This window comes from Scyliorhinus torazame, chromosome 17 (assembly GCF_047496885.1).
Source record: "Scyliorhinus torazame isolate Kashiwa2021f chromosome 17, sScyTor2.1, whole genome shotgun sequence".
Classification (NCBI taxonomy): Eukaryota; Metazoa; Chordata; class Chondrichthyes; order Carcharhiniformes; family Scyliorhinidae; genus Scyliorhinus; species Scyliorhinus torazame.
The window spans coordinates 16,190,872-16,214,849 of NC_092723.1; the positions used below are offsets into that span (position 1 = coordinate 16,190,872).

Sequence of the window (23,978 nt, forward strand, 5' to 3'; positions counted from 1 at the left end):
CCCTACGCGCCGGCCCCTGTAGCCCTGCGCCATGTTGCGACGGGGCCGGCGCGTTGAAGGAGGCCACTGCGCATGTCCTCATTGGCGCCGGCGCAACTGCGCATGCGCGGATCCCGCGGCGTACAGTTCGCGCCGGGATCTGCAGCTGGATCTGCAGCCCCTGTAGGGGCCAGAATTAGTCGTAGGAGTGGCCCGTTCACGCCGTCGTCAAATGCGACAGCGTTTAAAATTCTGCCGCGGGATTGGAGAATCCCGCCCCTTAGATGGAGGAATACAGGTTTCCTCGAGGATTGAAGGGTTTGAAGAGATACAAAAATAGTGAGATATGAGGCAATGGAAGGACTTGGACATGAGGATGAGAATTTTAAATTCAAAGTGTTGCTGAACTTGGGAGTGAATACAGGTCAGCAAGCACAGGTGCGATGGGTGAATGGAACTTGATTTGAGTTAGGATAAGTTGGAACCGTCTAATTTGTTGAATGCATAAACTTAGGTGAACATTTCGGGAGCAGATTATAAAAATGTTTTACAGAAACTGTGCTAACAATTCCACCCACTCCATCTCCCCACCAATCCTACTCTGTCAGACATTATGCTACTTTTTTAGGTATGATCTAGTGATGTGACCTGAGGGACTAACTTCACTGTGCCTGCTGTACAGTGAGACAATGCCTGGAGCATGGAGCAACCTCGTGCTGTGTTAACCTCATTACTGCCCCTGGGGTACTGGAGCTTGACTCACGTCTTACCTGCTGCGGAGCAGTTGTACTTAATCAGGTAGCGAGGGACCTGTAATTACCTAGCCTCAGCTTTTGATAAGAATTAAGCAAAGGTACTGAAAACAACACGCCAAGAACAGATGGAAGGCACATGGAAACGTGCAACAGTTTTTTTAATATTTGAAAAGGGATTAGGATGCATTTTGAACGAACAACGCTCTTGGTGCATTTTAGATCTGTACATGAATCCAACCCAGAGTCATGGGATGAAAGTCCGCTGTCAGCATTCTCTATAAAGTCAGTTTGATCACTCTGAACCCAATCATAATGAGCCCATGGTGAAAGGTTACTTCTAACTCAATGATACATTGACTCGGCTACAAAGAGATCGTGGCTTGAGAGATCGTATATCGATGCACGCTTTTGAGGTTGGTGGTGAAACGTAAGGAGAGGGCCTCGTAAGGAGAGCTTCACTGCATCTAAGTAAGCTCTTCCCAACCTGTGAGTGTTTAACGTGGCAATGGGCACTTGACATTGGAAAGTGTCCTGTGGCACATCACTCAAATCCCTCACAATGGGGAGCACAAAACACCCAACCTTGGAGAAATGAAAGCTTTCAGTGACTTCTCAAAGGGTACGTGGAAGCTGTTGAAGAATTGTATATGCCCACGCTTCTGGCTGCACTGTGCATTTCCTGCAGGGCTGTGAGACATGTATTGTGAAGTTTTGTAGGTACAGAGCATATATCCAGCAATGTCCACCAGGGCCAAAGTGGCCTTTGTAAAGGAAGCCTGTTCAGATTAATTCAGAAATATCTATCTATACGAAGAGCATGTATAACATTTAGATTTATTGTCACGTGCACCAAGGTACAGTGAAAAGTATTGTTCTGCGTACTGTCCAGCCAGATCGTTCCGTACATGAAAAACAATGGCTGGATTCTCCGTTATTGCGACTATGTCTCCCACGCTGGCGTCAAAACTGTGGAGTTTCACGCCAGAAAAACTGGAGTGAAAGGGCCATAGATTCCTCGCCCTGCAGGGGGCTAGCAGTGACCCAACATAAATCTAGCAGCTTTTTCTGCAGATACAGGACCCCCGCACTTCCGAGTCGGAGGCCGCGCATGCGCCCGGCAGCGGCCTCCAGCGGCCGCACCGTGCTCCAAGGCGGACACGGACCGCGGAGCTGGACTCTAAAAATAAACCCCCCGATTGGCCGCACGCCCGACCCTGTCTGCCCGCACAAACATTTCCCGGCTGCCTATAAGGCCCCCCCCCCGCCCTCCGATCGGTCCACCCCCCGACCAGGGCGGCCGCGGACTGAGTCCGCAGCCGCCACACGAGTATCCCGATCGGCTGCGCCACGTTAGATCCACGCCATCGGGACTTCGGCCGGTCAGGGACAGAGAATGGCTGAGCGGGCCTCTGGCAATGGCCCCAGGTAGGTCCCAGGTGGTGCGGTGTACTCCCTCAGTACGCCTCTTTTTGGGGCCCGCAGAATCGGGGAACTGGCGGCCGCGATTTCGGCGTCAGGGTGAGGAGAATCCAGCCCATAGGACTTACGATAAATACACAATGTAAATACATAGGCATAGACATCAGGTGAAGCATACAGGATGTAGTGCTAACAACAGGAGAGAAAGTGCATACTGAGATCAGTTCAGTCCATATTAGTGCTTGTTCTCAGACTTTTCCATTTTGACATCCACTAATCCAGATCCCCATTGATATCGGCTGTGTCAGGACTTGATAAGTGTGCCTGTGCAGAAACTGATTTGTGCTCATGCATATACACATTTATATATGCAGACAAACACACATATATGCCCAGTCATCTATATGTCGTCATCTGTCCCCGGCACGGTAGCACAGTGGTTAGCACTTTGCTTCACAGCGCCAGGGTCCCAGGTTCAATTCCTGGCTTGGGTCACTGTCTGTGCGGAGTTTGCACATTCTCCCCGTGTCTGTGTGGGTTTCCTCCCGGGTGCTCCAGTTTCCTCCCACATGTCCCGAAAGACGTGCTTGTTAGGTGAATTGGACATTCTGAATTCTCCCTCCGTGTACCTGAACAGGCGCTGGAATGTGGCGACTCGGGGATTTTCACAGTAACTTCATTGCAGTGTTAATGTAAGCCTACTTGTGACAATAAAGATTATTATTATGATTCTAGAACATACAGTGCAGAAGGAGGCCATTCGGCCCATCGAGTCTGCACCGACCCACTTTAAGCCCTCACTTCCACCCTATCCCCGTAACCCAATAACTCCTCCTCACCTTTTTGGACAATAGCATCTACTCAAGGTGTAACTGAGCAGGCCGATTCTGAATGTGCAGGTCTTTGGGGCAGAATGTGCCACGAGCAGTGGGATCCAGAGAGCAGGATTTCCCACCATTCCGTTCCTTCTCTGCCGTGGCTTTGGCTCAATGCATTATGCAGTTTGATAGACAAGTTGCCGCTATTTTGAACAAATGGGAATGAGCTCCTCCTAATCATTAATGTCAATGCTTCCTCGCTTCAAGGAGAGTTTCAGAGTGTCTTTAAACTGTTTTCTTTGTCCTCCCCTGGAACCTTGGCCATTTTACAGTTGAGGGCCTGGCAGTTTTCAGTCATTCGATCAGAGTCCAGTCCATCAAAGTTGATATTACAGGGGTTTTGCCTGAATGTTTGTGGAGCTGGCTTCAAGAAGGACACTTAGTTTTGTATGAATTGAATCTGGAGGATGTGCCAGAGGCAGTGCTGGTGGAATGTTTCTGGTGCTGTGCTGCCATTGATATACAGTCCAGGTCTCACTGCAGTGTAGGCATGTGCTGACAACTGCTCTTTACCCCAGGACGTTTGTTGACTTACGGAGGTCTTTGTTTGTCAAAACACGCTGATTTAGTTTGTAAAAGGCTGAGATAGCATGGCTAACCCAGTGTTGAATCTTCCTGTTAATGGTGACCTATCGAGAGAGGTGGCTGCCAGTGTATGGGAAGTGCTCAGCATATTCCAGAGTTTCCCCTTCAACATATATGGGAGGTGGAATGCTCAGCTAACTCGGCGAGGGTTGATATTTAAGTCTTGTTTTGGCAACATTCAAGTTCTGACACGGAGGCGACTGAGGTTAAAGAGTTTTCCATCCAGACAGTATTTAACACACTAGAGGGCTGTTGATCTTTGATGAGGTGAATAGCCACTGTCAGGTAAGTTCCAAATAGTGTGGGAGCTATCGCGCAGCCTTGCTTGACGCTGGTCTGGATTTTGAAAGATCTGTTTTACAGCTCGACTCAAGACAGTTGCAGACATATCATCGTGATGCAACTGCAGGATTGTGATGAAGTTTCTTGGCCATCAAAATCCGCAGGACCTCACGATTGACTGAGTCAAATGTTTTGATAAGGTTGGCGAATGCAATAAAAGGTTCCTGGTGTTGTTCTGAACATTTCTCTTGGATTTTTCTCGCAACACAAAGACCATGTCAACGGTTCCTCTGGAGGGTCTAAAACCACACTGTGTCTCTGGGAGGATTTTCTCAGCCAGAGGAAGCGAGCGACACAGGAGAATGTGCGTCAGGATTTTCCCTGCTATGGACAAAGAACGTCAATAGTTTCCAAAGCATGATTGTATCTCCCTTCTTGAAGATAGTTAAAAACGCCAGATTCCTGAAGTCCAGGTGGTGGGGGGGGGTGGTTGCGGGGGAGTTCTTTTTCTTCACTAATCTGGAGGATTAATGTATGAAGTCTTGACGTCAGCAAATGTCTGTCAGCTTTGAAGACCTCAGCTGGGATACCAACAGGAGCACAGACATTGTTGTTCTTTTAAAAATCTGTTTGATTGTTTCTGGCAGTCCTTCCATTGATGGTGTTTTACACGTGAACTCCATCAGAGAGTTCTGGGAGAGAGCCTGCAGATTGTCAGCACTCACAGCTGAGGAGTTGTCGAAAATGTTCTTTCCAGCACTGAGGGATGGCATTGTCATCTTTAAGAAGAGAAACACCGCCCTTTGAGTGAAAAGGATTTTACCCATTTGGTGGCTTTATTTGCATGCCATAAGGATTAGCATATTGTTGGATCGCTTGGACTTCCTCTTTTACCAAGGTCCTTTAACTTCTGGCTTTGTGCATCAGCCTTGAGCTGTTGAAATGTTCTCCTCTTGACCTGTGACATTGAGTTATTATATCTATACACATGCGCATACAATTGGTAAGATATGTGTGTACACACATACTCAAACACACATGCACATACAAACACTTGCAGACACGCAGACACATTAGGAATGAGACTCCATTGAGCCAGCACATCATCTGCGTGTCTCATTGTGTAGCTCTCTTGTCTCTGAGCCAGAAAGTTGTGGGATCAAGTCACAGCCCATGTTCTTGAGCACAAGCATCTCAGCTGAGACGACTGTGCAGCACAGAGAGCTACTATGTCTGAAGTGGTGTGTTTCAGATAAAATCTTACACCAAGGGTCTGCCTGCTATCTTAGGTGGATGTATAAGATGCCACAGAATAACTCAAAGAAGAAGAAAGGGATGTTGCCTGGTGTCCTGGTCAATATTTATCCTTCAAGCAACATCACTAAAGACGGATTATCTGGGGCGCGATCTAACGGCTGCGTCACGCCCGATTCGGCATGTGACTCAGCCGGTAAATCTTGCGCGAGGCATCACAAAATTTACCTGGCTCGTCACGCCTCGGGAGATCTAACGTGATCCCGCAAGACATCGCAATCTGAATCCCGCCCACAGTGGGGGGGGAGAGGGTTGGGGGGGAGGGGGAGGGGGCTAAATTTGCATAGCTAAGTGTGCAGTTAGGCGCAATTAAATATGTCTCCACCAGAGCTAACCAGCCCCGGAATCTAACGGCCTCGACGGGGAGACCCCCAGCCGGGCTCTGTTTAGTCTTCACAAACTTCTCGGCCTTTTGGCTAAGATCAAGTGCACATTTGATCAAGGGAAGCTGAGGATTCCGATGTCGATCGTGGATTGGCGAACACGGAGGGATTGAAGTCGTCGAATAGGAAACGTTTAGAGCTCTGCTGCTATTGGTGGATCTACATGCTGGTCTAAGCCTCTGGTTTAGGCCTAACGTCGATACAGTTTAGACTCAACATGTGAGCTATGGCTGCAGCTGCATCCCGACCACCAGGCTGGGGGGTGCAAAATACTGTCCGAGTTACAGTGAAGAAGTCGGAAGGGGAGTCGCCTGTGGATCGCAATTTCTTCGTGAAGCGGGTGCTGCTCGAGTGCTGGGGGTTTCAAGCAACAGATATCTTCTGCTTGCAAGACTTCCCCAACAATGGATATTTTGACGTCACCTTCAAGAGTGTCGCAGCTTGCACCAAATTCTTGAACGTGTTCAAAGAAAAAGGTAACCAGAGCCCCCTGTCTATCCTGACTGCGGAGCCTCTGTTTACGCTACCATCGCAGCAAAACCGGGTTGTTACACTGCACACGTACAACCCCCATGTCCCCGTGTCTGATGTGCTCACGTTCCTCGCGAGCTGAAAAGTAACAGCGTGCAACTGAAGGACACCTTTGGCATCTGGACAAGCGAGCACCAGATCAAGGTGACTCTGAGAACAGACGGCGACGGAACCATCCTGCATCCCCCCTCCAGTTTCGCCATTGGAGGAAATCGTGGCTACCTCTACTACGTGGGACAGCCACGAGAATGCCGCACCTGTGGCAAAACGGGGCATGTTGCCGCCAACTGCAATGTCACCTTCTGCAAAAACTGCAGGCAGGAGGCACACATAACAAAGGACTGCAAGGACGACAAGTGCTGCAACCTGTGTGGGGAGGCCGGCCATCTTTACAGGGCCTGCCCGAAACGCGGGGCGACGTACGCACAAATCATCAGCGGCAGAGTCAAAAACGCGACCAGAGAGGAGGTTCATGCACCCTCCATCGACAAAGACACCACAGCACAGAATGCGGAAAATCAACAGAAGGACCCTTAACAAAAAGTGGAGGCCCCAGCTCAACCTGACAACTCAACCCCAACCTCATCTGACGAGGAAGACTCAATGGAAGAGGATGGAACGAAGAACGAAGAGCCCTGGGAAACGGTGAACAGGGACAAACGAAAGAGGAAACAAAAAAATTAACTGAAGAAACCCCCGATGGGGAGTGGCAAAAAGCGGCAACTTTCAGCCAGCGGACTTAGCGCCGACACCTCCTCCGATGAGGGAAAACAAGACAAGAATCGGCCTCAAATAAAGAGGCAAAGTACCAATATGGAACGGGATGCACAGACCCCCCAGACCACCGACAGGGAAGGAAATAAAGCACGTCGAGATCATCAACCTCTGGTGGATGGGAACAGCAACATGACCGACGGACACCAAACGCCGGACATTGAAAACAAGGTCACAGACCAACCCCCGAAATGAACAAGCAGCAACAACCCAGGCGAAAACCGGCCTGCCACCCCAACACCCACTGAATGCCACAACGGACGCCAGGGCTACACTACCCCCCCAATGCATCCCCGTCGAGTTCACGGGCCCAGTAGAGACCAGGACAGCTTTCTCAGCCCTACAACTGTGCAACAGTTTGCGAGCACCACCCGCATGCTGGGGAACATCCAACAGCTGGCATACCCAACTGCATAGACTCTGGACTCTGAGACTGGTAAATCTACCTTTCTAAAACTGGGTTTAAAATTGCATCTATTAATGTGCGAAGCATTAAAGATACTTTGCGGTGTGTCGCCACACTCGGCTACTTAGCAAACGTGAAAGCCGACCTACTGTTCCTGCAGGAGTGCGGAATTCCTCACCTCAGCAACTACAGGCGCTGGTCGAGCTGGTGGTCCCACGGGCCATCCATCTGGTCAGGAGGAAACGACTGCCGCTCCTCCGGCCTGGGTATTCTGCTGCAGGGAGGCAACTTCACCATCTCCGACGTTAAGGAGGTGGTGGGCGGGCGCCTCCTCGTAGCAGACGTCAAATACAAAAACGTCCCTCTCAGACTCATTAACGTGTACGCCCCGGCGGTAAAGAGTGAGCGGCTGCCAGTCCTTCAGCAACTCCCGCTGCTGTTGGCCACCTCCAAGCCGGTCATTCTGGGCGGTGACTTCAACTGCATCATCGATGCGGCTGGACGATCCAGCAGAGCCGACAGCAAACTAGAAGCTGCGCCCAGGCTCCTCATGGAAACGGTAAAAGACGTCAAGCTGCTCGACGTCTTCAGCAACCCTGCAGATGGAGCACAGCGTAGATACACATGGTCACGGCCAGACGGGTCCGTCCGCTCCAGGATAGACTTCTTCTTTGTGTCCCGTGCTTTCACCTCAGGTCCACCGTCGTTAAGCCGGTGTTCTTCTCTGACCACTGCCTCCTACTGGCCGGCTGCCACCTGCAGCAAAACCAGGGGGCAGGCAGGGGACATGGAAGCTGAATGTAAAACTGCTGACTCCTGAGAACCTCGAGGAACCAAGAGGGATTACAAAAGTTGGAGAACCAAGAAACCCCTCTTTGAGTCTCCACATCTCTGGTAGGAAGCAATCAAGGGGAACATCAAAAGGTTTTTCATCCTCAAGGGCGCTCAAAAGGTGAGAGAGAGAGATGAGGGGCCATGTCCAGGCTCCAGAAAAGTATGCAGAATTTTCTCCAGCTGCAGTTGGTGGGGGTTGATGTCAAGGAGGATCTCCAAGAGGTGAAGAGCCAGCAAGCCTCGCTCTACACCTCGGAGGCCTCCAAGATTATCTTCCGTTCCAGAGTCCGCTCCGTGGAGCAGGATGAAAAGTGCTCACGCTTCTTCTTCCAAAAGGTGCACAGAGAGACCTCTGTGATCAGCAGCCTGAAGGAAGAAGATGGCTCTGTAAAGTCTTCGCAGTCTGACATCCTGAGGATCAGCCAATCCTTTTATGCCGGACTGTATGATCTGAAGCCAACAGATAGCACTGTTTCCCAGACCTTCCTGTCGTCTACCACGGAGGTCTTAGGCGACAGCGAGCGGGAAGACCTGGACAAACCGCTAACTTTGGATGAGCTGACAAAGGCCGTCAAGTCCTTTGCGACGAGTAAAACTCCCGGAAGCGACGGCTTACCGGTTGAGTTGTATTCGGCTCTGTGGGACTGGATGGGCCCAGACCTGCTGGAAGTGTACGAGAGTATGCTCCTGGAAAGCAGCATGTCAGAATCCATGAGGAAAGGCATCATCACTCTCATCTACAAGCAGAAGGGGGAAAGGGAAGAAAAGCGAAATTGGCGACCCATTTCACTGTTGAATGTGGATTATAAAATTCTAGCCAAGGTCATCGCCAATCGGGTCAAGTCTGCTCTGGAGTCGGTGATCCACCCTGACCAGGCCTGTGCTGTACCCGGCAGGAAGATCTCTGATAGCCTCGCGCTACTCAGGGATACGATCGCCTACGTGCAGGATAGGAGGGTGGACACCTGCCTCATCAGCCTTGACCAGGAGAAGGCTTTTGACAGAATATCGCACACCTACATGATAGATGTGCTCTCCAAAATGGGGTTTGGTGAGGGAATTCGCAATTGGATCAAACTGCTCTACACAAACATCTATAGCGCAGTCTCAATCAATGGGTCCTGTTTGTGTGCTGCATAGAACCTTTTGCCAAGTCCATCAGGAAGGATCCGGGTATAAGAGGAGTGACGATCCCAGGCAGTGGAGGCGTGCAAGTCAAGGCCTCCCTGTACATGGACGATGTCGCCATCTTCTGCTCGGATCCTGCGTCTGTGCGCAGGCTCTTGACCACCTGCGACCAGTTTGAACTGGCCTCGGGAGCCAAGGTAAACCGCGGCAAGAGCAAGGCCATGTTCTTTGGGAACTGGGCCCACCGGTCCTTTGTCCCCTTCACTGTCAGGTCAGATTATCTGAAGGTGCTGGGGATATGGTTCGGAGCGGCTGGGGCGTGCACCAAAAACTGGGAGGAGCGCATCGCCAAGGTAAGACGGAAACTGGGCTGGTGGGAGCAACGCTCCCTCTCCATTGCGGGCAAAACCTGGTCATCAGGTGTGAGGTACTCTCGGTGTTACTGCACATAGCGCAGGTTTGGCCCATTTCCCGACCCTACGCCACAGCAGTCACCCGGGCCATCTTCAAAGTTATCTGGAGATCCAAGATGGACCGTATCCGAAGGGACACTATGTACAAACCTCTGGAGAAGGGAGGGAGAAACGTACCCAACGCCTCCCTCATCCTGTTGGCCACCTTTGTGTGCAGCTGCATCAAGCTGTGTGTGGACCCCCGGTATGCAAACACCAAGTGTCACTACATACTGAGGTTCTACCTGTCCCCGGTGTTACGAAGGATGGGCCTGGCCTCATTGCCGCGGAACGCTCCAAGTAGTTGGACCGTACCGTACCACCTGCCCCTCGTGGAAACATTTTTGAAGGAAAACACCTTTGACCACAAGGCAATGAAGCCGTGGTCAGCACGTAATGTCCTCGAGGCCCTCAGAGAAAAGGAGACTGTGGAGGACGTTGGACGGTTCCCTGAGCAGACTGTCAGAGTCATCTGGCAGAGCGCCTCATCACCAGAACTTACAAACAAGCACCAAGACCTAGCTTGGCTGGTGGTGAGAAGGGTCCTCCCCGTCAGATTCTTCATGCACACCCGAAGGCTCAGCGCCGTTGCACGCTGCCCTTGGAGTGGCCGTGGGGGAAATGAGATGGTCACCCACCTCCTTGTGGAATGTGCCTTTGCAAAGAAGGTCTGGAGAGAGATGCAGTGGTACTTGTCAAGGTTCATCCCGAGCAGCTCTGTGACACAGGACTCTGTGCTCTACGGACTGTTTCCAGGGACACACACCGAGGCAAACATCAACTGCTGCTGGAAGGTCATCAACTCGGTGAAAGACGCTCTTTGGTCTGCCCGAAACTTGCTGATCTTCCAGTGCAAAGAGCTGTCCTCGACCGAGTGTTGCAGACTGGCACATTCCAAGGTCCAGGACTACGTGCTGAGGGACGCACTCAAGCTTGGGGCAGCTGCCGCCAAGGCGCAATGGGGTAAGACCACTGTGTAAGGTCTTTCCAGCAAAGGTACACCAAGGGGCGGGTAACAGTGTAAACCCCCCTCGGTCTGGGCCATTAACACTCCAGTGTATAAAAGAAACATGACAATGTAAATGTTTAAGAAAGAATTGTAACGTAAAGAAGGATATGTGTGTAATGTCATCAAAATTGAATGGAAGAAAGTCAAGGGCATGTGTAACTCTGATGGACATGTACAGTCAAGAATGTTCTGTCATGTTTATGATAGATTTTATGAATAAAGTATATTTTTTGGGGGAAAAAACGGGACCAGGCGGAACTGCACTTAGAGGGGTCTCCCGGTCAATCAGGGGCTCCCATGTGGTCGGCCTTTGGGCAGGGTGGTACCCTGTCACTGGGTGGTACCCTGTCACTGCTGATGGCACCAGAGTGCCAGACTGGTGGTGCCAAAATGCCAAGGTGGCATTTTGACCATGCTGGGGATCAGGCCCAGATGTGCCCTGCTGACATGTGGAGGAGCTCGAGCACCCCCCAACAGGTAAGTCGGGGAAGGGTCTGGGGTTGCATTGGGGGATCGATTTTAAAATGTTACTCCGATTTCCTCAGCACGGCAAGCGGAGCTCCTCAGTGCAGGAATTCAAGGTAAGTGTGGCCTCGTCCGGGGCGTACCTCGCCGAGGCCCCCCAAAAATAACAGAGACCGTTCGATAACAGGGTCGTTCCCGGCACTGCTGAACCCACCCACAATGGGACTCTGTTTTCCCGGTTAAATCGCGCCCCTGTCACATTGCTGTTTCTGGGGCCTATTTTGCAAATTGGTTGCCGTGTTTCCTACATTTCAATGGTGACGACATTCCATTGGCTATGGAGTGCTCTGGAGGGTCATGAAAGGTGTTATGTAAGTACCAGCCTTTCCTTTTTATCTTTTGAACCTCTGAGGCGCCAAGTCTTCATTGAACTGAGTGAATGGTCTTAAAGCAGACAACAAAACTATTTTATCTTTGACAGTCTTGAGTGATACCAGGAGTGGGCTCTGTAACAGTACATACTAAGTCCAGACAAAGTACTTTCACTCAGTGAGTTCCTTCTAATGTACTACTGACTCTGTTCTATTGAGATAGCCCTGGGTATGGGACTATAAAGAACTAATCTCTCTGTGCCGGGGAACACATTTTCTCTATTCCTTTGCCAATAGTCTCCATTCAATAAAGGGACAAATCGCATCTTTGTCATTTGAAATTCTCCGATAATGCAATCTATTTCCTAGTTGACTTCGATCAAAGAATGCAACAACATGCTTTTTAAGTAATTCCTCCTCCCCCTGAGTGTTACCTTGAGAAATCCAGGATGACTTATTTATTTCCCTTGTAGGTTGTTTCATTCATATCCAGGTTCATTTTCAGCCATTTGCAGTTCAGGTTTACGAAATGTGCTTCAAGTGAGGGAAACCTTTGGGAAGGGAATTTTTTTGATTGAAGTATTTGCCTAATTTATATGGAAAAAGGCAATGTGCATACAGGATGTTTCTCTTGATTTTATGGATCATATATGGGGCAGCATTGTTAGCTAGACTGCACAATGCACCTTCTCGTCATTGCGCTGAGACATCATTGAACTAATACATCATCTATGTCTCACTGGGTAGCTCTCTTGTCTCTGAGCCAGAAGGTTGTGGGATCAAGTTACATCCCATGTTCTTGAGCACAGAAATCTAGGCTGCGTGAAGGCCCTTTACTGTTCGACATCCTTCCCACATATGAGGAACAGCTCCCAGCAGTCTGCAGCCTGTCCTTGGGAAATTACAGAGGCAGCAACTTCAAACCAGTCCAGACTGAGGATACCATTCTAAAGAAATTGCATTTCTGTCATGGCCTCTGAATGTGCCAAAGTGTGTTACAGCCCAGTTAAGTGCTTTTGAAGTGAAGGCACTGTTATCACTTAGGAAATATGGCAGTCAATTTAACTGCAGCAAACTCCCAAAGCCAGCATTGAGATAAAGAACCAGACAATTTGTTTCATTGATGTTTGTTCGGGGTTGAATAATGGCCATGGGATCTTTATGCTTCCACCCGATAGGGCAGATCACTTAACACCTCATCCAAAAGACAACAGCCCCTTAATACTGCACTGGTGTGTCAGCATCGGTAATCTGTTTGTGTGTCCAAAGCAACATTCAAATCCACTCTCCTCCGAATGACAACGTGAGTGTGTTGCAAATCTGGACCAAGGGCCAAGACTTTGTAGCTGGCAAGGCAATTTTCTTAGCTGGTACCACTTTCTCCAGCTGGCAGCTCTGTTTTCTATGGAACTGCCACAGGACACACAGAAGCCTTGCCCATTGGTGACATAGATGCAGCAGGACTCCAGGAGTCTTCATACTGAAATGAAAATTAATAGTCGTACAATATAATTTGAGTGGACGAGAACGTTAAGCCATGTTCACAACAAGAATAGCCTGAATTTGTATGGCACCTTGAACCGAGGAAGATGTCCCAATTCATTTGACAGGACCGTTATATTGACATGAAGACAAAGAGGGAGATAGTAGGAAGGTGACAAAATGTTTGTCCAAAAGGCTAGGTTTGAAGGTGGTCCGAAAGGAGGTGGGGACTTGGAGAGGCTCAGGAAGGGAATTCAAGAACTTGCAGCTGAGATGACTGGAGGCAGAGCCAACAGTCCTGGGCAAAATCAAGGAGTCAGAGTCGGAAGGACACAGAGTTCTGGGGGTTTGTAGTGCTGGAAAAGGTTAGAGAAGGGAAGGGTTTGGCACATGAATTACAATTTTAAAACATAATAATAATCTTTATTGTCACAAGTATGCTTACATTAACACTGCAATGAAGTTACTGTGAAAAGCCCCTAGTCGCCACACCTCCAGCGCCTGTTCGGGTACACTGAAGGAGAATTCAGAATGTCCAATTCACCTAACAAGCACGTCTTTCGGGACTTGTGGGAGGAAACCGGGGCACCCGGAGGAAACCCACGCAGACACGGGGAGAACGTGCAGACTCCACACAGGCAGTGACCCAAGCCTGGAACGAACCTGGGACCCTGGCGCTGTGAAGCAATAGTGCTAACCACTGTGCTACCATGCCGCCCACTGAAGAGCTAATGCACCTGGTGCCAATCTAGGTGAGGGAGCACGGAACTGATGGCAGAACAAGATTAGCGGGACCTCTATAGGAGACGATGTGATGTGGGAGGGATGCGATTGCACGAGAGAGGATGCAGAGGGATTCACCAGGATGTTGCCTGGGATGGAACATTTTAGCTATGAAGAGGGGCTGGATAAACTCAGGTTGTTTTCTTTGGAGCAGAGAAGGCTGAGAGGGGGCCTGATTGAGGGGTATAAAATTATGAGAGGCATGGACGGGATGGAGGGAAAGCAGCTGTTCGCCTTAGTTATAGGGTCAATAACAAGGGGACGCAATTTTAAAGTGAAAGGCAGGAGATTAAAATGGGATTTGTGGAAAAATCATTTCACCCAGCGGGTGACGGGAATCTGGAATGCATTACCTGGGGGATAGTTGAGATCGGAAACTTCACAACTTTTAAAAAGTACTCGGATGAACGCTTGAAATGTCGTAACATTCAAGGCGATGGGCCAAGTGTTTGGAAGTGGGATTAATGTAGATCAGAGTAATTGTTTTTGTCAGTGCAGGCCCAATGGGCTGAAAGGCCTCGACTGTATTGTATGACTCTGTGATCCTATGATTTAGATTTCCTTTCCCTCTGTGTTATTACCATAATTCCTCTGCGATGTTGTTTAAAGTTCCAACTCTTCAATCCTTCATCCACTTGTAGGTTGAATTTGACTTGGCTTAGCTCGGTGACAAATTCTGATCTGGGGGCACCTGATCCCGATGGAAAAATTCAATATCGAACATTCTGCGTCTTTACCCTAGTGCCTGGGATTATTTTGGCTTTGCAAAGTTCTTCCACATGCAAGATAGCAACCCCAAAGTAAATGTGAGTTTTCCTCCAAATTTGCTGGAGTCGGCAATCTCCATTCTCTTTCTACTTGATCTTGACAATGGTGGGAAAAGAAAGTCATGTAAGAGTTTAAATCAGTGAGGATAATTGAAAATGGCAAAGCCCTGGAGTATTTCATTGTATAATCCTGTAATAATAATAATCATCTCTATTGTCACAAGTAGGCTTACATTAACACCGCAATGAAGCCCCTATTGGCCACATTCCGGCGCCTGTTCGGGTATGCAGAGAGTGAATTCAGAATGTCCAATTCAACTAACAAGCACGTCTTTCAGGACTTGTGGGAGGAAACCGGAGCACCCGGAGGAAACCCACGCAGACATGGGGAGAACGTGAAACCGGAGCACCCGGAGGAAACCCACACAAACACAGGGAGAACGTGCAGACTCCGCACAGACAGTGACCCAAGCCAGGAATCGAACCTGGGACCCTGGCACTGTGAAGCAACGGTGCTAACCACTGTGCTACCATGCCGCCCGAACCTCGGCCAAAAGTGAAAAGCAGTTCAGTGGTAAAACTAAGATTCATGTAGATTTAGTTCTGGTGAAATTATAATTGCATTGTAAGGAATTGGGGAAAGAGGAAGACATTAAACTTGCCTCTCACACACAATTAAATCAAACATTGACTTTCCCCCTCCCCCTCTGCGCTTTCCTAAATTGAAGACAAGAATGGGGGAGGTTTGGTAACTATTCCACTTTTACAAAATTGCATAAACAACTTCAGAAACGATGGTCTTAATTGCTTGCTAATTAGATTTTAAGAGCATTTTACTTGTTGAATTAATGGAGTGAGGCTTCCTCATTAATGAAGTCAGTGCCAGTACCCATATAATGAAGGAGCTTGATAAAAGATAATAGGATGTTAATATGGCCACCCACCACAGCCTACCACCGCACTGTCTTCCAACTCACAGAGCTGTAATACAGGCAACAGCCACGACATCGCCCACAAGTCACCACCTCATGGCTTATTTTAATCAAGAGTCACCATCCTGCTACCCAGTTCTCAGCCTAGTTGGCACCCACACTATTATAAAGGGTATGTGTTCTACACTATGTAGCTTCATTAAATTAAGCAGAGACCCAAGCTGATCCTGACTGCCTTCTCTTTGAAGAATTCTGTCATATTAACTCTCAGTGCTGACTAATTTCCGAGACCATCACCCCTCCTCCTGTCTCCTCTACAGCCCTGCTCTTCCCCACCCTTCTTCCTCCCCCCACTCTCCCCAGGTTGCCACTTCCAAGAAATCACTGCCGTTCCCCTGGCTAAACCATCTTTGCCACACGCCATTACCCTCTCAATCCCTGTTGAAATGTTATATAAACACACCAGAAATGGAAAGGCAGGGATGAGAAAAGAACATTTCACTCAGCATCCTCATTAATGCCCTGCCAAGTCATTTGATACACTTGAAAATCCAATGAAGGAAAACAGTGCAATCCATCTCAACTCAGTCTTCCCCAGTTCCAAATGTCCCCAGCTGGCAGTATTTCTGCGCAGGGGAAGATAGTAGCACATTTTCCCACAGTGACCGGATTTGTGGAAGAGCTGAATCCTTTGAAAACTCACCAACTTCGCCAAGACGTTTTTTGTGTTGCAATCAGGGTTCCTCCAAACTGCAGAGAAACAAATTGCCACTGCAACAATCAGCATTCAGTTAGCAACACGGCAACAACCAAACAAGCTGGAAAGTATCGAAGCAGCACGTGTAGCAATTTGATATTTTTACCTGAAAATAATGAAAGTTCTAAAATTTATCATCATCAAGGGGTGTGAATTGGACTAAATTCAACTTGCATTATAAAACAATTCGCAATGAATTATTCCACTTCAAAGATTCCATACACAGTGGTGAGCACTGTTGCTTCACAGCTCCAGGGTCCCAGGCTCGATTCCCGGCTTGTCTGTGCAGAGTCTGCACGTTCTCCCTGTGTCAGCGTGGGTTTCCTACGGGTGCTCCGGTTACCTCCCACAAGTCCCGAAAAACGTGCTTGTTCGGTGAATTGGACATTCTGAATTCTCCCTCCGTGTACCCGAACAGGCGCCGGAATGTGGCGACTAGGGGATTGTCACAGTAACTTTATCGCAGTGTTAATGTAAGCCTACTTGTGACACTAATGAAGATGATTATTATTACAACTGGAGATAATAGGAAGGATTTTGTCCACAGGAATTTTATAGAATGGGAATGTTACAATAGGTTACTGTATAACATTCGGTACATTCACAGATTCAGTGTGACCGTGAATCCCTGGTATCTCAATGGCAGAGTTCTTTAAGATTTGTTTCACAGATAAGTTTTTCCACTTGTTTCTTGTGAGGAAGTTAGGAAATTAGTTATGAAGAGGACATTAGGCAAATAAAAAGATTAAGTGAGTGGGCAAGAACAGGCAAATGGGGTATAATGTGGGAAAATGTGAAATTGCCCGTTTTGGCTGGAGAATTAAAAGGAAGCATGTGATCCAAATGGTGAGAGATTGCAGAGCTCTGAGGTGCAGAGGGATCTGGGCGTCCTAGTGCATGAGTCGCAAAAGGCTAGTATACAGGTACCGCCAGTAATCTGAAAAGGTAATAGAATATTCTAGTTTATTGCGAGGGGAATTGAATATAAAAGTAGGGAGGTTATGCTTCAGTTGCACAGGACAATGGTGAGACCACATCTGGGGTATTGTGTACAGTATTGGGCTCCTGATTTAAGGAAGGATGTAAATACATCAGAGGCCGTTCAGAGATTGTTTACTAGATTAATGCCAGCATTGGATGGGTTGTCTTCTAAGGAAAGGTTGGACAGGCTGGACTTGTATCCAAAGGAGTTTAGACGAGTAAGAGGCGACTTCATTGAAACCTTTAAGATCCTGAGGGGTATTGATGGGGTGGGTGTAGAGAGGATGGGCACAATCTAACCACAAATGAACAGAATCTATTCTGGGCAGGATTAGCAGGTTTACCAGCACCAGGAATGACCCGCTATCTAACGGCAGTCTTTTCTATTCTCCCCTCAGTGGGGAACTCCCCTCCCAGGCCACACTCAGTTGTATTTCCTGCACTGAGGCGCTCCGCTCGCCCATGGAGATGGAGATTGGGGCGGTATTTAAAAATGGTGCTCAAATTTCTCAGCACCCCGCATGCTCCCTGGACCCCCCGACACGCAACAAACATGTTGGGGGGTCCTCGAGCCCCCCCGCACTCCACATCATACAGGCAGGACATCCCTGGGCTCAATCCCCGGCCCAGGCAAAATGCCGCCTGGGCACCTTGGTGCCAGTCCAGCAGTGCCAGTGTTCACCCTGCCCAGATACCAACCACCCAGTGGCCTCTGATCACTGAGGAACGCCCTCCTTCATTCCCACTATGTGCCGTTTCGCTTGGTCCCCATTCGTGGGGGCCAGCGGTAAAACGGCGCAAGATCTCATTAGATCTCGTGAGGAATAACGACATCGGGATTCCTGGAAGTGGCCTCTCCCCTAGCTGCCGCGTCCCACCCCGATTCCGACAAGACACAGCCGGCAAATCGCACACGATGTTTCCTTCTGTGGGAGAATCTAGAACTAGGGGTTCACTGTTTGACAGGAGCAGCTATTTAAGACAGATGAGGAGAATTATTTTCTCTCAGAGGTTCATGGAGCCTCTGGAACTCTCTTCCTCAAAGGCAGTAGAAGGAAAATCTTTGAATATTTTTAAGGTGGAGCTAGATAGATTCTTGGTAACCAAGGGGGTGATACATTACCAGGCATTAGCGGGAGGTTACAATCAGATCAGTCATGACTTTATTGAATGGTGGGCTCAGGCTCAAGGGGCCGAGTGGCCTTCTCTTGCTCCTAATTGGTATAAGCATATGTATTTCAGTTTAGCTGGGGGTTTGGAGTAAGACAGGGGTAGTAGATTGGTTATCCCATTGAACACACAATATTCCTTCAAAGCCCAAGTGAAATGTATAACAATCTGTTGATCGGTAGCGCAGTGGTTAGCACTGTTGCTTCACAGCTCTAGGATCCCAGGTTCCATTCCCGGCTTGGGTCACTGTCTGTGCGGAGTCTGCACGTTCTCCCTGCGTCTGCGTGGGTTTCCTCCGGGTGCTCCGGTTTCCTCCCACAGTCCAAAGATGTGCAGGATAGGTGGATTGGCCACGCTAAATTACCCCTAGTGCCCTGAAAAGGTTTGTTGGGGTTGCTGGGTTACGGGGATAGGGTGGAGGTGTGGGCTTAGGTAAGGTGTTCTTTCCAAGGGCAGGTGCAGACTCGATGGGCCGAATGGCCTCCTTCTGTGCTGTAAATCTTATGATCCAGTGCTGTCAGTTGCCCCCGCCCCCCCCCCCCCCCCCGCCCCCACTACTGAATTTACAACACTGTCTATTCTTAAATAGGATGGAATTTACGGGATAGCAATAGGCCATTCGGCCCAAGTGGTCCTTATTTATGCTGCCCGCGAGCCTCCTCCCACATTACCTTCACCCAACCCTAGAGTATGAACTGTGGGAGGAAATGGCAACCAGCCCCAGCATTTAATTTCTTGCTATGCAAAACGAAGAATGTTAACCCACGCTTCGCTGGGCTGGAGACAGTAAAACCAGCACCAAAAAGAAAGCTACTGCCGGCTCCTCCTTGTTCACATAAGCAAGGCACTTGCTGTTAGGAGCAGGAAGTGAGGACGGTTAGGTGCCTGTCCAATTGTGATTGCTGAACATTATGTTGAATGTTTAGTTTTGAATATCAGGAGGAGCGGGTCACTGAAAGTTAATGGGAAAAGTGGTATGAGTCAGCCAGGTGTCTCAAGAGAGTGAGTCAGTGTGAATGAGTAATGCAAGAACTTTGTTCAGAGAAAGAAAAATGTAATATTTATCAGCCATGTATAGGCAGTATTGATCCCCCTATATCCATTACTGAAGAAGGACGCTACTAAATAATACTTTGAAATCACATGGGGCTGATGCACTTTTAAGGGATTGCAAAGAAATGGAGCTGATAGAATATTAATGTTATCTAGTGGCTGCCACTCATGACTGAGGATATTATTAATAGTTAACTATCATGTCAGTGGAGAAACACTTGTGAGTTGCCTAATGGCACATTGATATAGTGCAGCCACTTGACAATATGGGTCTGTCACAGTGCGCCAGAGCCCAGGTGCAATGGAAAACTGCTTTGTTTGCATTGCCGAGTACCTGGTTTGCGTGCTGCTCCAACAACACCCATAGGCCCCAATGAGTGCCCAACTGCGCAGGTGGGAGCGAGTCACCCAGTAAATAACCTGCTCCTGCCTCTGACGAGAAGTGGTTCCTGATGACAATACCAAGGTGGATCTCAGCCAACAACAATTTGCATTGATAAGAGTAAAATGACATCACCTTTGAAATTAGAGCCGAACCGATGAGGGGTGGTGGAAATCTGGAGCACCCCACCCTAAACTCTCCTGTCCTGGCACGGTAGCACAGTGGTTAGCACTGTTGCTTCACAGCGCCAGGGACCCGGGTTCGTATCTCAGCTAGGGTCACTGTCTGCGCGGAGTCTGCACGTTCTCCCTGTGTCTGCGTGGGTTTCCTCCGGGTGCTCCAGTTTCCTCCCACAAGTCCCGAAAGACTCGCTTGTTCGGTGAATTGGACATTCTGAATTCTCCCTCCATGTACCCGAACAGGCGCCAGAATGTGGCGACTAGGGGCTTTTCACAGTAACTTCGCTAGCCACTGTGTTCCTGTGCCGTATAACATGGTGTAACACGGAGACCCAAATGTGATTTACAGTGTGTGGACACTAATGGGGGTGGAAGTCAAACAACCTCTGGCCTTTACTCTGCGGACAATTTTCAATGAGCATCCTGGCTGCATTTCAAACTATTATTTTTATGGAGCGTTGTTGCAATACCTTCCTCAGGTAAGTCTGTCTTTACAATGAAGCCCTATTGCCAGCCAGTATAGAACTGCATTTGGCTGAACTCCAGTAATATAAGTATATCCTCGGTGAACTGCAAGTCCTGTTTCTTCATGTATTTAGTTGGGCTGATTCCTTTCAATTCCCTTCTGCAGGTTTCTCCTCGAAGAACTCATGGCCTGTACGACATCCTGGGCTAGTGGGTGGTCAATTCCAGCCCCACTTGACCTGGAGTCGCAACACAGGTGAAATGAGATTTTAAATTAATACCCCTGGCTTTGGCTGTGTTAAATTGACTACAGTCACCAGGTTTTGTGTAAAACACAAGAAATATTTGATTATTAACAGTAATTATAATTAAATAGTCAAAAACAATACAACTGGCTATCCACTGTCTGATTCCCAAACCTCCTTCTTTCTAACATTCTCTTTTTTTAAATATAAATTTAGAGTATCCAATTAATTTTATCCAATAAAGGGTCAATTTAGCGTGGCCAATCCACCTAACCTGCACATCTTTGGGTTGTGGGGGCGAAACCCACACAGACACGGGGAGAATGTGCAAACCCCACACGGACAGTGACCCAGAGCTGGGATTGAACCTGGGACCTCGGCGCCGTGAGGCATCAGGGCTAAGCCACTGCACCACCGTGCTGCCCCCCTCCCATTCTGTACACGCACACACAAAATAAGACAAACAGCACAGAAAATGATGGTTGAGCGGTAAGAAAAAAAGATAAAGGATCTTTGATTCGGATGGATGTTGTCCAGTAAGTCGCTTTCTCTAGGTCAGGCCTTCAGTTGGATACTTTTGTTTCCTTCAGCTTGTAATGATCTTCATTGCAGACTGGCAGAGACAGCAGGGACCGGCAGCAGAGAGAGAGAAACAACAAAGCTCCTCTTCCTTCGGGGATCTAGAGACTTCTGGCAGATTTTCTCTGAAAAAGCCACCCGGCAGGAACCAATCGCTGACTGTTGTCAGGCAGAACACTGTGCCTGGTCAACCCACCAGTTGCCAGTTAGCCAATCGAATCGACTTCCTCCAAAACCGGATCCTGAAATTCATCCCGGTACCAATGAGCCTGGTTTCCCCTCTCCAAAATACAAAACCAAGGAACACGCTGTCCTGGCAAGCATTCTGCTGCTTAAAGGCGCATTCCCATTATGGACCCAAGGACCAAAAATAATAAAAGAAAAGAAATGGGAAGAAAGGAAATAAACAGGAAGGGCTCTTGCAACACTCACATATGTGTTAGCACAACATACATGATACATACATCAACTGTGCATCTCTACATGCATCATTACCTGTGTCTTCCTAATGCAACACACACTTGATGTTCCAGGCACCCCGGCAGCAGGAACACACCCCTTATTAAAGGAAATCACCTCTCAGTTATCTAATATTTAAAGTTGGACTCAATTCTCTGGCACAGGCATCATTGATTCAGCAGAACGTGAGCAGATGGAAGTGCTCAAAAGAGATGGAGTACTCTTTAGTTAATGATTGTTTGAATTGATTTTGGATAACTCGTCTGGTGATATGATGTGAGAGGACAGAATGTCTGCAGTAACTGTGTGTCGGCACAGCAGGAAACATTCCATCATTTGCTGTTCCTTGTACAAGGTACGGTGACTGATTTGGTTGCAAATGGTGATCAGACCTCGGCAAACCCCAGACAAATCGAGTGAGGCTAAACCTGCTGCAACTGTCTCAGATCAGAAAGCTAACATATTGGGAATCAGCTAAGTGGAAGAGCAGCAATACCCACTAATAACAGCCATGCCAGGCCACCAGACAGAACAAATCCCAACAAGGTAACTTGCATTTTGCAGCTGTCTGTACAATATTCGTATGTCTGTGACTAGAGACACTGACGTAAGTATCGGTGCAATTTAAAACCAGCTTTAGTTTGATTGATTGATTGATATTTATTGTCACATGTACCGAAGTACAGTGAAACGTATTTTTCTGCGGCCAAGGGAACGTACACAGTACGTAAATAGGAGACAAAAGAATAATCGACAGAATATATTGACAGTGGTGCATCAACAAATAGTGATTGGTTACAGTGCGGAACAAGGGCCAATAAAGAGCAGCATAGGGCGTCGTGAATAGTGTTCTTACAGGGAACAGATCAGTCCAAGGGAGTTCCATGATAATGGTTCAGATTTTGCAGTGGTAATGACAGAACTGTCAACGGTCACTGTTGTTGGTCCTCCAAAACTGACAACGGCATCTGGAGCCGGCACATGTGGAGTTAAATGAAGAAATCGAGAAGTCGCTGTCAGTGAATCCCCAGGATCACGGTTGGTGTCCCCGCAAGGGTGCAATCAAGCAGAAATCACTGAACCAATGAGAACTTGCCTTTTTACAGCATTAGCCTTGCTGTAAAAGCCCTCTAAAAAGTTACAGCTTGTTGAACAAAGTATAACTGTGCTTTTAACGGCATACTAAGTGCATGATTGCTGAAACCCCTCTCCAATACAAAAAACTAGTTTTATCTTTGTAGAATGTTACATTTCTTGACATTGATAAAAATAACACTTTTGAATGTGTAATTTTTTTTAGCGGGCGATTCAGCAGAATCAATCAGCAGTCCGTTGAATGGCACGTTTAGCGGGGTATTTCTCCATGACTGCAGTGCTGACACACAGCGCGCATTCCAAAGGCACTTTGCCGTTTTTTTTGGACTCCGCTGCTGGCAAACTTCTTGCTGGCGAGCTTCGGATCGGATGCCATTTTGACGGCAGCCCCGATCTCTCTCTTCCCCCCCCCCCGCCCCCCCCCGCCCCCCCCCCCCCCTCCCCCGTTTCTGGCCCCCCCACTTTTTTCACACACCGCCCCTCACCAACCCAACCTTAGTGAAACCCCCGGGAACTCCCCCTCATCACCCCCCTCTACTTGGCAAAGCCCCCCTGGGCCCAACCCCTGGCAGTGCCAGCCTGGCATCTGGACACCCTGTCACTGGCTCTGGTACCCTGGCAGTGTCACTCGGGCACCAGGTTGGAACTGCCAGGGTGCCTGGGTGGCACTTCCACTGTGCCAGGCTGGCAGTGCTAAGGTGCCCACATGCCAGGGAAGTGCCAGGGTCTCATCCTTTCCTCTCCCCGACCATCCGAGGGTATCCAATGTCCTGGGAGACTCCACCATTTGTGTGGACCAGCACTAAACGGTGCCATGGCAAGATCTCCCAGGCATGGCTTTTGAATCCCGGGCATTGGGTGAATCTGGATCTCACCCAGCGAGGGCGAGATCCAGATCACACTGGGCAAAGCGGGTCGAGTGGCCTGCGATCGACCCGGCAATGGGTGTAACAGGGTGGCTGAATCACGGCCATAACCTCTGTGCATAACATTTCAGCTTCTACCTTAATTCCACGTTTGCGCCCAACCATTTATTTTGCTCCATGTAAATTTAATTAAAAGCGAAGGATAACCAGTAGAGTTT

At 48.6% G+C, this 23,978-nt stretch overlaps 1 protein-coding gene across 3 annotated transcripts in view; it reads left to right on the top strand.

Moving 5' to 3' along the window:
* cntn2 (contactin 2) overlaps positions 1-23,978 on the top strand; it is a 203,881-nt gene that overhangs the window by 45,522 nt on the left and 134,381 nt on the right. The window contains exon 1 of one of the 3 annotated variants that reach the window (XM_072480106.1): positions 22,241-22,345. The exons of the other annotated variants lie outside the window; for them this stretch is intronic. The gene's annotated coding sequence lies outside the window, so the exon portion shown is untranslated. Of the gene's footprint in view, positions 1-22,240; positions 22,346-23,978 lie in introns of those variants that run through there. 3 annotated transcript variants of the gene reach the window in all.